Source organism: Vombatus ursinus, unplaced genomic scaffold (genome assembly GCF_900497805.2).
Source record: "Vombatus ursinus unplaced genomic scaffold, bare-nosed wombat genome assembly UNPS02010639.1, whole genome shotgun sequence".
Taxonomy (NCBI): Eukaryota; Metazoa; Chordata; class Mammalia; order Diprotodontia; family Vombatidae; genus Vombatus; species Vombatus ursinus.
The window spans coordinates 6,250,794-6,259,666 of record NW_020950417.1 but is presented as its reverse complement, the minus strand read 5'-3'; the positions used below and the strand labels follow the sequence as shown (position 1 = coordinate 6,259,666).

The 8,873-nt window shown below is 40.0% G+C and overlaps 1 pseudogene; it reads right to left on the bottom strand.

The window, feature by feature from the left end:
- Positions 1-5,810: 5,810 nt before the first annotated feature.
- Positions 5,811-7,377, bottom strand: LOC114037861 (annotated as a pseudogene).
- Between the last annotated feature and the right edge of the window lie 1,496 nt (positions 7,378-8,873).

Here is an 8,873-nt window from a genome sequence, read left to right as displayed (position 1 = left end):
GTAAAACTAACATATAATCCCAGGTCTTTAGATGCCTAGTTTGGTATTCTTTCTAATACACCACAATGCTTTCCAGATGAAGACAGGCAAAAGAAAGGCCTTTCCTACTCAATAAAGGTTTAGGAAAAGAGCTGGGTCATACCTAATTTATCTTTTCTATGTTTAGTAGGTAACTAACAAGCCTGAGGGCAGCTAGGTAGTACAATGGATAGAGAGAGCCATGGGTTGGAATCAGGAAGACTCATCCTCATGAATTCAAATCTAGCCTCAGACACTTACTAACTGTGTGACCCTGGGCTAGTCACTTAACCCTGTTGGCCTCAGTTTCCACATCTGTAAAATGTTGAATTCAGGTCTTCCTAATTCAGGGCCTGGACCCTCTATCCACTGTTCTGCCTAACAGCCCTATGTTGACTTTAGGAAAATCACTTTAGCAGTTGCATAGAAGATGGACTGAAGTAGAGAAAGGCTGAGGCAGAGAGCCCAGTTAAGAGGCTGTTAGCAGTAGTTTAGTTGAGAAGTGATGAGGGGCTGAATTAAGATAGTACCTGTGCATGGTGCTGCAGAGTTAGAAATGGCAAGATCTGGCACCTGGTTGTATATTTGGGCTGGGAGGAATGAAAGAAATCAATAACTCCAGGGTTATGAACACGAAAGACTGGGAGAATGGTTATGCCTTTGGCAGAAATAGGGACATTTGGAAGAGGGGTAGGTTTGAGGGGGAAGATAAACAAATTTAGTTTTAAACATGTTGAGTTTGAGAAATCTCCAGGGTATCCAGTTTGAAACATCCAATAGGCAGTTAGTGATTTGGTCCTGAAACGCAGGGAGAAACTGAGGCTGATTATATAGAAGAGGGGTGACAGCAAGACTGGGAATGAGTTGGAGGGTGTTGGCTATTTGGGTTTCATAGAGCCCCATCATTTGGCCCCGGCGCCCAAACAATTTCCTGCCTTTGATGGAACAGCAGCTGAGTTCAGGGATGGTCTCAGAATCTGTCTGACACTCCTTCCACCTCCTCCTCCCTGTTTTGGCAGACCTTTCTGTTCTTTCTCCGGAGGAGAATTGTACTTGCACTTGTCCAGGGAGGAGCAGCTTCCAGAGAGCCCCATCTTTGTTTTCTTTATTAGTAACCCTTGTAATCGTAGTAGAAAACATGTGTATTTCTTTAAAAAGCCATTCCTGGCGATCCTCTGGGTGATTTCTATCTATACCTCCCTGAGCTTTTATGTGAGACAGATAACAGAGTTTCTAAGCAAAGCTTTCTCTTTATTGTTGCTCAGAAATAGCCACAGATTTCTTTCCAAAGGTTCCCCAAACAGGCAGGTGGACGAAGCTGCTGTCTGTTCAGCAGCAGGGGCGTCCTGGCACCTGGCATCATAGCCCCAACCTTGCCTCATTAAGGCACAAAGCAGTGACAGGCTGTTTAGGGCAGATAGCATACTGAGTATCTTCTAATGCAAAGACATGCAGGGGGTGCATTTAATAAGCCATTAAGGCAACACCCTGTTAACTCGAAGGGCTAGAGAACATCTGGTCTGTTTTCCCTCTAGACTATGGGCTGGCTTGTTTTCATTTCTTTGTGTTACAACCTTAAGACTGTCCCTTTGCCAAGCATTTGGAGAAGCCCTGCAGTGAATTAAAGAACAGTGCATAAATAAATTGAATTAGCTTACACTTAATTCAGCTAGGGTCTGTAAGATACAATTTAGTCTCTGCTGTCAGTCTGTGGTGAATGGGTGCTCACACTCGACTCTAGACAGTGGTCTTGGATTTAGTCACAGACACTGATCTTGGGTGTGGTGGGGGGAGGGAAGAGGATGTACATATGGAGATAGAGGTGCCCTGATGCAATATTTGTGCCACCGATGGAAGCAATGTGCAACCTTTCTCAGAGACAACTTCATAGTTCAGTTCATTAGAAAAAAAATTGTCTATGTATTCCCAGCACCTGGCACATAGTAGGCACTGAATAAATGTTTGTTCATTAATTATTTATTATAATTAAATTGTTGATTTCCCTTATAGTAATTTTCCATAAATATGAACTTCAACTCCTTTGTATCAATGAAAAATACTTATTGAATGAGGTCATTCAGTCATTGATTCAGCATTAATGAGGATGCATTGTAGGCACAGTGTTGGGGAAATACAAGATGAAGGTAAGACACAGTCTCTACTTTCATGGAGCCTAGAAGTCTGGTAGGCCAATAAGACACGGACATAAATAACCATTGAAAGATACTACTCCTTTTGTATTTTGGTTGCTGAAGGGGGATAAAAAATAATATTTGTATAAGGAGTGTTGATAAAATCAGCTTGAGAAGAAACATAACCCAGAGAGCGAGAGTGAGAGGCCATATCCAAAAAGAGTAATACCCGATTTTAAACATGAGAAATGACTAAGAATGTGTGGAAATATTAACAAAAGAAAGAAGAACACATTTACAAGGAAATATAATATGTTCAATGTGAGACAAGTTAAATAGGAAGCACTGAAGGAAAAGCCCATTGGAAATGTCCTATATGTAGATGGAGAAGTCAATTTGAAAGTCAGTTGCACAGAGGAGACATATGAAACAGAAGGGCAACATGGCATAGTAGATAATGTACTGGACCTGGAGTCATGTAGACTTGGGATCAATTTTCACCTGTCACTGTTTAGCCATGGTCAATTACTAGGAAGGCTTCTAACTTATCTCCATTACAGATAATTTTATTTATGGTTTTCTATAGATACTACTTATCATTTTAAGGAAAACTCCATTTATTCCTATACTCTCTAGTGTTTTTAATAGGAATGGGTGCTCTATTTTGTCAAAAGCTTTTTCTGCATCTCTTGAGATAATCATATGATTTCTGTCGGTTTTGTTATTGATATGGTCAATTATGCTAAAAGTTTTCCTAATATTGAACCAGCCTTGCAGTCCTGGTGTAAATCCCACCCCATCAGAGTGCATTATCCTGGTGATAAATTGCTGTAATCTCTTTGCTAATATTTTATTGAAAATTTTTGCATCAATATTCATTAGGGAAATTGGTCTATAATTTTCTTTCTATGCTTTGGTTCTTCCTGGTTTAGGTATCAGCACCATATTTATGTCATAAAAGGAATTTGATAGGACTCCTTCTTTGCCTATTTTGCCAGATAGTTTAATTGTTCTTTAAATGTTTGATAGAATTCACTTGGAAATCCATCTGGCCCTGGAGATTTTTTCTTAGGGAGTTCATTGATGGCTTGTTCGATTTCTTTTTCTAAAATGGGATTATTTAAGTATTTTATTTCCTCTTCTGTTAATCTGGGCAATTTATATTTTTGTAAATATTCATCCGTTTCACTTAGATTGTCAGATGTATTGGCATACAGTTGGGCAAAATCGTTCCTAACTGTTGCTTTAATTTCTTCTTCATTGTGATGAATTCACCCTTTTCATTTTTGATACTGGTCATTTGGTTTTCTTCTCTTTTAAGTCAAATTAACCAAAGATTTGTCTATTTTTGTTAAAACCAGCCCTTAGTTTTATTTATTAGTTCACTAGTTTTCTTACTTTCAATTTTATTAATCTCTCCTTTGATTTTCAGAATTTCTAATTTGGTGTTTAATTGGGGATTTTTAATTTGTTCTTTTTTCTAGATTTTTAAATTGCATGCCCAGTTCATTGATCTGCTCTTTCTTTTTATTCATGTAAGCATTTAGAGATATAAATTTCTCCTACATACTGCTTTGAGGGACAGCGAGGTGGCACAGTGGACATAGCACTGGCCCTGGAGTCAGGAGGACCTGTGTTCAAATCCAGCCTCAGACACTTGACATTTAACTAGCTGTGTGACCCTGGACAAGTCACTTAAACCCATTGCCTAGCAAAATTGAAAAAAAAAAAGTACTACTTTGGCTGCATCCCACAAATTTTGATATGTGGTCTCATTATTGTCATTCTCTTTGATGAAATTACTGATTTTTTCTATGATTTGTTTTGACCCACTCATTCTTGAGGATTAATTATTTAGTTTCCAATTAATTTTAATCTATCTTTACATGGCCCTTTATTGCACCTAATTTTATTGCATCATGATCTGAAAAGGGTGTAGTTAATATTTCCACCTTTCTGCGTTTGACTGTGAGGTTTTTAATGCCCTAATACTTGATCAGTTTCTGTGTAGGTGCCATGTACCACTGACAAAAAAGTATATTCCTTTCTATCCCCATTCAATTTTCCCCAGAGGTCTATCATATCTAACTTTTCTAAAATTCTATTCAACTCCTTAAATTCTTTCTTGTTTATTTTGTGGTTAGAGTTAATCTAATTATGAGAGGGGGTGGTTGAAGTCCCCAGAATAGTATAGTTTTGTTGCCTATTTCTTCCTGTAACTCACTTAACTTCTCCTCTAAGAATCTGGATGCTATGCCACTTAGTGCATATATGTTTAATAGTGATATTACTTCATTATCTATGATACCTCTTAGCAAGATGTAGTTTCCTTCCTTATCTCTTTTAATTAGATCTGTTTTTTCTTTTGCTTTGTCTGAGATCAGGATTGCTATCCCTGCTTTTTTTTTACTTGAGCTGAAGCATAATATACCTTTACTCTGTGTATCTCTTTCTACTTCAGATGTGTTTCTTGTAAACAACATATTGTAGGGTTCTGGTTTTTAATCCACTCTGCTATTTGCTTATTTTATGTTTTATGTTCATCCCATTCATGTTCATAGATAGGATTACTAATTGTGTATTTCCCTCCATCTTATATTTCTGCTATTTATACTTTTCTCTCTCTCTCCTTTAACCCTGTCTCTCCTCACCAGTGTTTTGCTTCTGGGCACTGCCTCCCTCAATATGCCCCCACTTCTATCAGCCGCTCCCCTCCCCTTTTCCTTTGCCCTTTTTCTATAGGGTAAGATAGATTTCTTTACCCAACTGAGTGTGTATGTTATTCCTTCCTAAATCTGATGAGAGTAAGGTCCAAACTATGCTCACCCTCTCCATTCTTTTGCTCTACTGTGATATAATATTCTCCATTCCACCTCCCCCTTTCCTCCCCTCCCAGTACAATCCTTTCTTCACCTCTTAATTTTTTTTGCCATCACATCAAAATCAATTTATATTCACATCCTCTAAGTGTCCTCCTAAATGCTCTGAGAGAGATACAGTTTTTAAGAGTTACGAATAACATCTTCCCATGTAGGGATATAAACAGTTTAACATTATTGAATACCATGTTTTGTTTTGCTTTTCTTTCCTGTATTACCTTTTTATGCTTCTCTTGAGTCTTGTATTTGCAGATCAAATTTTTTGTTCAGCTCTGGTCTTTTCACCAGGAAAGTTTGAAAGTCCCCTATTTCACTGAAAGTCCATTTTCCCCCCTGAAAGATAATGCTCAGTTTTGCTGGGTAGTTGATTCTTGGCTGTAATTCAAACTCTTTTGCCTTCCAGAATATTATATTCCAAACCCTCCAATACTTTAATGTAGAAGCTGCTAAGTCCTGTGTAATACTGACTGTGGCTCCTTGATATTTGAACTGTTGCTTTTTGACTGCTTGCACTATTTTCTCTTTGACCTGATAGTTTTGGAATTTGGAGGTGATTGGTAGATTCTTTCAATGAATATTTTATCCTCTGGTTCTAAGATATCAGGGAAGTTTTCTTTGATCATTTTTTTTTTGTCAGTACTAAGTCACTTTATTGGGATGTAAATGGTGATAGTTTTTTGGTACAGATTATGAAAAGGTCAGATAACCAAAATATGCATGCACTGAAAGACAGTAGGAGTCATACGCACAGTTCCCAGGTGTGGGGGAAGCCAGGTGTGGCTTAGCTCTCCTGGTCACTGTCTCCAAGGGTATACTTGTCAAAAAGATATTCTGCTATGCCAGAATGGTGGTCCGGGTTGCTGTTTTGCATAGGTTGGTTATGTGATCAACCAGTTGCTTGATGGACTTAACCTGTTCGTCCAGGTAGTGGGTTTCGATGAAATCACATAAATGGGGGTCGTTCTTGTCAGTTGCCAGCTTGTGCAATTCCAGTAAGGACTGACTGACATTTTTTTTCCCCAAGTGTAGAGCACACTCCATTGCATTCAGTCTACTCTCCCAGTCCTCTTAGTCTGGTTTCTTGATGTTTTGCAGGAAGATCCAGCTGACTCGCTCGTTTCGGAGTTTCATCAGCTTCTCCGCATGCTCCCTCTCCTCGTGGGATTGGTGTAGGAAATACTTGGCAAAGTTCTTCAGTGCCACATCATTTCAGCCAAAGTAGTAAGACATCGACGGGTAGACGTAGGAGGCGTAGAGGTCCAGGTTGATCTGCCGGCTGACGGCGGCCTCCGAGCCCTGATGGTAGTTGTGTCGCACCTGAAAGGGGGGCGAGATTGTCTGGACTGCGGAGGTGGTGGAGGCGGCGGTGGGAGGAGGCGGCTGCGCTGCGGTTGGGGCTGGTGCTGGGGCTGGGGCTGGGGCTGTGGGTGCCAACGGCCCGGAGTGGCAACGGGGGTTGGGGCGGGGTGGCAACGGCTGGAGCTATTGCTTGAACAGGAGGACAGAAGAAGTGTTGGTTAGTTGAGGGGAAGGTGGAGAAGTGAAGAAGGGTGATAATTTTTTGAAAGATGCTGTCCAGGCTCTTTTTTTGATCATGGCTTTCAGGTAATTTTTTAAATTATCTCTCCTGGATCTGCTTTCCAGGCCAGTTGTTTTTCCAATGAGGTACTTTACATTTTCTTCTATTTTTTCCATTCTTTTTATTTTGTTTCACTGATTCTTGATGTCTCATAGAGTCATTAGCTTCCACTTTGCCCAATTTTAATCTTTAAGGAATTATTTTCTTCAATTAGCTTTTGTGCCTCCTTTTCCTTGGCCAATTCTACTTTTAAAGGAGTTGTTTTCCTCAGTGGATTTTTCCCCCCCGATTTGGCCAATTCTATTTTTTAAGGAGTTGTTTTCTTCAGTCAATTTTTGTGCTTACTTTTCCAAGCTGTTGACTCATTTTTTCATAATCCTCTTGCATAACTCTGATTTCTTTTTCCAATTTTTCTTCTACCTCTCATACTTGATTTTTAAAATCCTTTTTGAGCTCTTCCAAGACGACTTCTTAGTCTTGAGACTAATTCATATTCACCTTTGAGACTTCACATGTAGGCATTTTGACATTGTCATCCTTTTCTGAGTTTGTGTTTTGATCTTCCCTGCTGCCATAGTAGTTTTCTATGGTCCAGGGCTCTTTTATATTTTTTGGTCATTCTTTAAAGTTGATCTCTGCTCCTGGGGTAAAGGGGGCACTGTCCCAAGCTTCTTACACTGGGGGCCAGGGCCTGGTCACTGGCTTTCTGTGCTGGGGCCTCTGGAGCTGGCAGCTTGCCTGCTGAGCTAGGGTGGCCCCACCTAGTCATGCCTGTTGTGCCCTGGGTTCCAGAGCTGGTGGTTTGCCTGCTGTGCTGGGGCTGGAGGCCTCACAGCTGGCCTGCTGTTCCTCTGGCCTGCTGAACCAAGACTGCAGGGCCTGGTTGCTGAGCTGTGTTGAGGCTAAGAGCTTTCTGCTGGCTTGCCTGGATACCACCTTCACCGGGCTGTGCTCCCCTTTACCCAAGTGAGACAGACCTTTCCTGAAATCCGTTTAAATTATCTCGGGCTGGAAAATTGTTTCACTCTATCTTTTTGTGGATTATGTCACTTCAGAATTCTTCTAGAAGCTTGATTTAGCATTGTTTCTGAGGGGAACTGGGGAGAGCTCAGGCAACTTCCTGGCCTCTTATCTGTGTCCATTGTTTTTTAAAGAGGACCAATGACAACAGGATGTCCTGACTTGCTCATGAATTGTATTTAAGTGAGGCAGAGTTGCACAAAATCATCAGCTTCACTCTCTCTTCCAGAGTCTTCAAAGTCCAGTGGCAAGACAAAAGTCAGGACAACTGGTGATGGTCCAGGATTCATACAAATATATCATAGAATCATAGATTTAGAGCTGGAAAGAACCTTAGAAGTCAATTAATTCAAACTCCTCATTCATAGATGGGGGGGGCAACTAAGATACAGATAGGCAAAGAGAATTGCTGAAGGTCATTCTGACAGTAAGTAGCAGATTTGGGATTCAAACCTAGTGCTTCTGATTCCAAATCCTGTGTTTCTTATGGATAAAGTGTGAAGGGAGAAGAGAGGGCCAAAGATAAAACCTTAGGGAAAACTATTTTATGGAGTTAAAAAGAGGATAAAAAGCCAGGAAAAGAGACAAAGACCATGACTTTCCATTAAAGCAGCACTCATAGAAGTCTTTCCCAAACTTAAAATGTGCCTTTTTTTTTTTCAAGAGGTTCAAATCTCTTCTTCATCTTCCCCACACCGCAGTAACATCACTGGGAGATACTGTCCTAGTAAAACTTACTGGAAGGGGCAGCTAGGTGGCACAGTGAATAGTTAGGAAGACCTGAGTTCAAATCCAGCCTAAGACACTTGACACTTACTAACTGTGTGACCCTGGGCAAGTCTCTTAACACTAATTGCCTCACCAAAAACAAAAACAAAAACAAAAAACAAAAAACAAACAAACAACTTACTGGAAAAAGAGACCCACTTGAGATGTGGAAAATATCTTCCATTGTAACAGCAAGTTGGTGATTGAGTTTGGAGCTCTATGGCCATATGTCCTTTTCCATTGTTTTATGCTATTCCTATGATTTTCTTTTGCTAGTGGAAAACTCATTGTGGACTTTCATCTTAGGCTCAGCTTAAATAGATATATCTATGCCAAAGAGTTTCTCCTCCACAGAGTCTCCTGTTCCATGGGTTCCTTAATTGAGAAGAAGATGAAATGTCAAAATAATTGACATTAACCAGTCTTTTCCAACAAAAACTATTGCTAAAAATGATGTCTATAGCCATATTACCAGTA